Genomic DNA, 7,500 nt, shown 5'->3' on the forward strand with positions numbered 1-7,500 from the left:
CCAGCCCTGGAGGTCTGCCTGCCAGCCCTGGAGGTCTGCTATCCAGCCCTGGAGGTCTGCCTGCCTGCCATCCAGCCCTGGAGGTCTGCTATCCTGCCCTGGAGGTCTGCTATCCAGCCCTGGAGGTCTGCCTGCCTGCCTGCCAGCCCTGGAGGTCTGCTATCCAGCCCTGGAGGTCTGCCTGCCTGCCCTGGAGGTCTGCTATCCAGCCCTGGAGGTCTGCTATCCAGCCCTGGTAGCAGCACTGCCTGCCCTGGAGGTCTGCCTGCCTGCCCTGGCAGCAGCACTGCCTGCCCTGGTAGCAGCACTGCCTGCCCTGGAGGTCTGCTATCCAGCCCTGGAGGTCTGCTATCCAGCCCTGGAGGTCTGCCTGTTAGCCCTGGAGGTCTGCTATCCAGCCCTGGAGGTCTGCCTGCCTGCCCTGGCAGCAGCACTGCCTGCCCTGGAGGTCTGCCTGCCTGCCCTGGTAGCAGCACTGCCTGCCCTGGAGGTCAGCCTGTTAGCCCTGGAGGTCTGCTATCCAGCCCTGGAGGTCTGCCTGCCTGCCTGTTAGCCCTGGAGGTCAGCCTGTTAGCCCTGGAGGTCTGCTATCCAGCCCTGGAGGTCTGCCTGCCTGCCTGTTAGCCCTGGAGGTCTGCTATCCAGCCCTGGAGGTCTGCCTGCCTGCCTGTTAGCCCTGGAGGTCTGCCTGCCTGCCCTGGCAGCAGCACTGCCTGCCCTGGAGGTCAGCCTGCCAGCCCTGGAGGTCTGCCTGTTAGCCCTGGAGGTCTGCCTTCCAGCCCTGGTAGCAGCACTGCCTGCCCTGGTAGCAGCACTGCCTGCCCTGGAGGTCTGCTATCCAGCCCTGGAGGTCTGCCTGCCTGCCTGTTAGCCCTGGAGGTCTGCTATCCAGCCCTGGAGGTCTGCCTGCCTGCCTGTTAGCCCTGGAGGTCTGCTATCCAGCCCTGGAGGTCTGCCTGCCTGCCCTGGAGGTCTGCCTGCCTGCCATCCAGCCCTGGAGGTCTGCTATCCTGCCCTGGAGGTCTGCTATCCAGCCCTGGTAGCAGCACTGCCTGCCCTGGAGGTCTGCTATCCAGCCCTGGAGGTCTGCCTGCCTGCCCTGGAGGTCTGCCTGCCTGCCCTGGAGGTCTGCCTGTTAGCCCTGGAGGTCTGCTATCCAGCCCTGGAGGTCTGCCTGCCTGCCATCCAGCCCTGGAGGTCTGCTATCCAGCCCTGGTAGCAGCACTGCCTGCCCTGGAGGTCTGCCTGCCTGCCCTGGCAGCAGCACTGCCTGCCCTGGTAGCAGCACTGCCTGCCCTGGAGGTCTGCTATCCAGCCCTGGAGGTCTGCTATCCAGCCCTGGAGGTCTGCCTGTTAGCCCTGGAGGTCTGCTATCCAGCCCTGGAGGTCTGCCTGCCTGCCCTGGCAGCAGCACTGCCTGCCCTGGAGGTCTGCCTGCCTGCCCTGGTAGCAGCACTGCCTGCCCTGGAGGTCAGCCTGTTAGCCCTGGAGGTCTGCTATCCAGCCCTGGAGGTCTGCCTGCCTGCCTGTTAGCCCTGGAGGTCAGCCTGTTAGCCCTGGAGGTCTGCTATCCAGCCCTGGAGGTCTGCCTGCCTGCCTGTTAGCCCTGGAGGTCTGCTATCCAGCCCTGGAGGTCTGCCTGCCTGCCTGTTAGCCCTGGAGGTCTGCCTGCCTGCCCTGGCAGCAGCACTGCCTGCCCTGGAGGTCAGCCTGCCAGCCCTGGAGGTCTGCCTGTTAGCCCTGGAGGTCTGCCTTCCAGCCCTGGTAGCAGCACTGCCTGCCCTGGTAGCAGCACTGCCTGCCCTGGAGGTCTGCTATCCAGCCCTGGAGGTCTGCCTGCCTGCCTGTTAGCCCTGGAGGTCTGCTATCCAGCCCTGGAGGTCTGCCTGCCTGCCTGTTAGCCCTGGAGGTCTGCTATCCAGCCCTGGAGGTCTGCCTGCCTGCCCTGGAGGTCTGCCTGCCTGCCATCCAGCCCTGGAGGTCTGCTATCCTGCCCTGGAGGTCTGCTATCCAGCCCTGGTAGCAGCACTGCCTGCCCTGGAGGTCTGCTATCCAGCCCTGGAGGTCTGCCTGCCTGCCCTGGAGGTCTGCCTGCCTGCCCTGGAGGTCTGCCTGTTAGCCCTGGAGGTCTGCTATCCAGCCCTGGAGGTCTGCCTGCCTGCCATCCAGCCCTGGAGGTCTGCTATCCAGCCCTGGTAGCAGCACTGCCTGCCCTGGAGGTCTGCCTGCCTGCCCTGGCAGCAGCACTGCCTGCCCTGGTAGCAGCACTGCCTGCCCTGGAGGTCTGCTATCCAGCCCTGGAGGTCTGCTATCCAGCCCTGGAGGTCTGCCTGTTAGCCCTGGAGGTCTGCTATCCAGCCCTGGAGGTCTGCCTGCCTGCCCTGGCAGCAGCACTGCCTGCCCTGGAGGTCTGCCTGCCTGCCCTGGTAGCAGCACTGCCTGCCCTGGAGGTCAGCCTGTTAGCCCTGGAGGTCTGCTATCCAGCCCTGGAGGTCTGCCTGCCTGCCTGTTAGCCCTGGAGGTCAGCCTGTTAGCCCTGGAGGTCTGCTATCCAGCCCTGGAGGTCTGCCTGCCTGCCTGTTAGCCCTGGAGGTCTGCTATCCAGCCCTGGAGGTCTGCCTGCCTGCCTGTTAGCCCTGGAGGTCTGCCTGCCTGCCCTGGCAGCAGCACTGCCTGCCCTGGAGGTCAGCCTGCCAGCCCTGGAGGTCTGCCTGTTAGCCCTGGAGGTCTGCCTTCCAGCCCTGGTAGCAGCACTGCCTGCCCTGGTAGCAGCACTGCCTGCCCTGGAGGTCTGCTATCCAGCCCTGGAGGTCTGCCTGCCTGCCTGTTAGCCCTGGAGGTCTGCTATCCAGCCCTGGAGGTCTGCCTGCCTGCCTGTTAGCCCTGGAGGTCTGCTATCCAGCCCTGGAGGTCTGCCTGCCTGCCCTGGAGGTCTGCCTGCCTGCCATCCAGCCCTGGAGGTCTGCTATCCTGCCCTGGAGGTCTGCTATCCAGCCCTGGTAGCAGCACTGCCTGCCCTGGAGGTCTGCTATCCAGCCCTGGAGGTCTGCCTGCCTGCCCTGGAGGTCTGCCTGCCTGCCCTGGAGGTCTGCCTGTTAGCCCTGGAGGTCTGCTATCCAGCCCTGGAGGTCTGCCTGCCTGCCATCCAGCCCTGGAGGTCTGCTATCCAGCCCTGGTAGCAGCACTGCCTGCCCTGGAGGTCTGCCTGCCTGCCCTGGCAGCAGCACTGCCTGCCCTGGTAGCAGCACTGCCTGCCCTGGAGGTCTGCTATCCAGCCCTGGAGGTCTGCTATCCAGCCCTGGAGGTCTGCCTGTTAGCCCTGGAGGTCTGCTATCCAGCCCTGGAGGTCTGCCTGCCTGCCCTGGCAGCAGCACTGCCTGCCCTGGAGGTCTGCCTGCCTGCCCTGGTAGCAGCACTGCCTGCCCTGGAGGTCAGCCTGTTAGCCCTGGAGGTCTGCTATCCAGCCCTGGAGGTCTGCCTGCCTGCCTGTTAGCCCTGGAGGTCAGCCTGTTAGCCCTGGAGGTCTGCTATCCAGCCCTGGAGGTCTGCCTGCCTGCCTGTTAGCCCTGGAGGTCTGCTATCCAGCCCTGGAGGTCTGCCTGCCTGCCTGTTAGCCCTGGAGGTCTGCCTGCCTGCCCTGGCAGCAGCACTGCCTGCCCTGGAGGTCAGCCTGCCAGCCCTGGAGGTCTGCCTGTTAGCCCTGGAGGTCTGCCTTCCAGCCCTGGTAGCAGCACTGCCTGCCCTGGTAGCAGCACTGCCTGCCCTGGAGGTCTGCCTGCCTGCCCTGGCAGCAGCACTGCCTGCCCTGGAGGTCAGCCTGTTAGCCCTGGAGGTCTGCTATCCAGCCCTGGAGGTCTGCCTGCCTGCCTGTTAGCCCTGGAGGTCAGCCTGTTAGCCCTGGAGGTCTGCTATCCAGCCCTGGAGGTCTGCCTGCCTGCCCTGGAGGTCTGCCTGCCTGCCCTGGAGGTCTGCCTGCCTGCCCTGGAGGTCTGCCTGTTAGCCCTGGAGGTCTGCTATCCAGCCCTGGTAGCAGCACTGCCTGCCCTGGAGGTCTGCTATCCAGCCCTGGAGGTCTGCCTGCCTGCCCTGGAGGTCTGCTATCCAGCCCTGGAGGTCTGCTATCCAGCCCTGGTAGCAGCACTGCCTGCCCTGGAGGTCTGCCTGCCTGCCCTGGCAGCAGCACTGCCTGCCCTGGTAGCAGCACTGCCTGCCCTGGAGGTCTGCTATCCAGCCCTGGAGGTCTGCTATCCAGCCCTGGAGGTCTGCCTGCCTGCCCTGGAGGTCTGCTATCCAGCCCTGGAGGTCTGCTATCCAGCCCTGGTAGCAGCACTGCCTGCCCTGGAGGTCTGCTATCCAGCCCTGGAGGTCTGCCTGCCTGCCCTGGTAGCAGCACTGCCTGCCCTGGAGGTCTGCCGGCCTGCCCTGGAGGTCTGCCTGCCTGCCCTGGAGGTCTGCCTGCCTGCCTGTTAGCCCTGGAGGTCTGCTATCCAGCCCTGGAGGTCTGCCTGCCTGCCCTGGAGGTCTGCCTGCCTGCCATCCAGCCCTGGAGGTCTGCTATCCTGCCCTGGAGGTCTGCTATCCAGCCCTGGTAGCAGCACTGCCTGCCCTGGAGGTCTGCTATCCAGCCCTGGAGGTCTGCCTGCCTGCCTGTTAGCCCTGGTAGCAGCACTGCCTGCCCTGGAGGTCAGCCTGCCAGCCCTGGAGGTCTGCCTGTTAGCCCTGGAGGTCTGCTATCCAGCCCTGGAGGTCTGCCTGCCTGCCCTGGAGGTCTGCCTGCCTGCCCTGGAGGTCTGCCTGTTAGCCCTGGAGGTCAGCTATCCAGCCCTGGAGGTCTGCCTGCCTGCCCTGGAGGTCTGCCTGCCTGCCCTGGAGGTCTGCCTGTTAGCCCTGGAGGTCTGCCTTCCAGCCCTGGTAGCAGCACTGCCTGCCCTGGTAGCAGCACTGCCTGCCCTGGAGGTCAGCCTGTTAGCCCTGGAGGTCTGCCTGCCTGCCTGCCTGCCTGCCCTGGAGGTCAGCCTGCCAGCCCTGGAGGTCTGCCTGCCTGCCTGCCTGCCCTGGAGGTCAGCCTGCCAGCCCTGGCAGCAGCACGGCCTACCTGCCTGCCTGCCCTGGAGGTCTGCCTGCCTGCCTGCCTGCCTGCCCTGGAGGTCTGCCTGCCTGCCTGCCTGCCCCGGAGGTCAGCCCCAGGCAGCCGGGTGGCCTGCCTGCTGCTGCTAGGCCGCTGCCCCGAGCCGCCGACCCCATCGACAGGAACACGAGAGAGTTTACAAGCGAGAGGAGGCCACATATTCGACACCTTTCGTGCTCGTTTTAGTCTCCAGTCTGTTTTGACGTGTGTTATTCTGAATCTGCTGCTTTAACTCAAGGGATTCTGTCGCGATTGATGCCTTGTCCTTCGCTGTATGTTTGCACTGGTGTTGTAAGTCGCCCTCTGTAAGATCATCATTTATTATCTGCCAAGAAATAAAGATCATCATAATGTTCCCCAACTTTCAGCTTCTGGGGAGTTTGTTCCAGAGTGTGACGACTCTCTCTCTATCTCCATCTCTCTCTCTATCTCCATCTCTCTCTATCTCCATCTCTCTCTATCTCCATCTCTCTATCTCCACCTCTCTCTCCCTCTCCACCTCTCTCTCTCTCTATCTCTCCCTCTCTCTCACTGTGTGTGTGTGTGTGTGTGTGTGTGTGTGTGTGTGTGTGTGTGTGTGTGTGTACAGCAGTGTCCCTAGACGAGAGAGAGATCCCTAGACGGGGAAATTACTTTCAAACTGCAGTACCGAAATGTGTCCGTTAGATGGCAGCATGCACCAAGGAATGAAGGAAAGTGCAAAACAAAATGAAAAGGCACATCGCCTGGGCGAAAAATAATCGTAACAAATCAACGGGGGCATTTCTCGGAAAACTAACACCGGGGCAGTGCTCAGGGGGGTCCCACCTCGTGGCCACCCGGTTTGGGGGGCGATCGGGGCCGGTTCCGAAAATCGCTAAATCTCCCATAGCCAGCCCACGCTCCATCCGATAGAGCAATGCCGGGCGGCCGGCCGGCAACTACGGATCATAACAAATCAACGGGGGCATTTCTCCGAAAACTAACACCGGGGCAGTGCTCAGGGGGGTCCCACCTCGTGGCCACCCGGTTTGGGGGGCCATCGGGGCCGGTTCCGAAAATCGCTAAATCTCCCATAGCCAGCCCACGCTCCATCCGATAGAGCAATGCCGGGCGGCCGGCCGGCAACTACGGATCATAACAAATCAACGGGGGCATTTCTCCGAAAACTAACACCGCGGCAGTGCTCAGGGGGGTCCCACCTCGTGGCCACCCGGTTTGGGGGGCCATCGGGGCCGGTTCCGAAAATCGCTAAATCTCCCATAGCCAGCCCACGCTCCATCCGATAGAGCAATGCCGGGCGGCCGGCCGGCAACTACGGATCATAACAAATCAACGGGGGCATTTCTCCGAAAACTAACACCGGGGCAGTGCTCAGGGGGGTCCCACCTCGTGGCCACCCGGTTTGGGGGGCCATCGGGGCCGGTTCCGAAAATCGCTAAATCTCCCATAGCCAGCCCACGCTCCATCCGATAGAGCACTGCCGGGCGGCCGGCCGGCAACTACGGATCATAACAAATCAACGGGGGCATTTCTCCGAAAACTAACACCGGGGCAGTGCTCAGGGGGGTCCCACCTCGTGGCCACCCGGTTTGGGGGGCGATCGGGGCCGGTTCCGAAAATCGCTAAATCTCCCATAGCCAGCCCACGCTCCATCCGATAGAGCACTGCCGGGCGGCCGGCCGGCAACTACGGATCATAACAAATCAACGGGGGCATTTCTCGGAAAACTAACACCGGGGCAGTGCTCAGGGGGGTCCCACCTCGTGGCCACCCGGGTCTGGGACCGATGGGAGCACTTTAAAATTTTCGAGTCAGGGGACCAGACGGCCGAGTGAAAAACTTTGAAAAATATTCTATCTCCTCACTCCCATTGACTTTACATTAGGGCGACCAGGCGGCCGGCGGAAAAAAAATCATAACAAATCAACGGGGGCATTTCTCCGAAAACTAACACCGGGGCTGTGCTCAGGGGGCTCCCAGCTATCAGCCACCCTATCCCGGGACCGATGGGAGCACTTTAAAATTTTCGAGTCAGGGGACCAGACGGCCGAGTGAAAAACTTTGAAAAATATTCTATCTCCTCACTCCCATTGACTTTACATTAGGGCGACCAGGCGGCCGGCGGAAAAAAAATCATAACAAATCAACGGGGGCATTTCTCCGAAAACTAACACCGGGGCTGTGCTCAGGGGGCTCCCAGCTATCAGCCACCCTATCCCGGGACCGATGGGAGCACTTTAAAATTTTCGAGTCAGGGGACCAGACGGCCGAGTGAAAAACTTTGAAAAATATTCTATCTCCTCACTCCCATTGACTTTACATTAGGGCGACCAGGCGGCCGGCGGAAAAAAAATCATAACAAATCAACGGGGGCATTTCTCCGAAAACTA

The sequence above is a fragment of the Amia ocellicauda genome, unplaced genomic scaffold (genome assembly GCF_036373705.1).
Source record: "Amia ocellicauda isolate fAmiCal2 unplaced genomic scaffold, fAmiCal2.hap1 HAP1_SCAFFOLD_202, whole genome shotgun sequence".
Taxonomy (NCBI): Eukaryota; Metazoa; Chordata; class Actinopteri; order Amiiformes; family Amiidae; genus Amia; species Amia ocellicauda.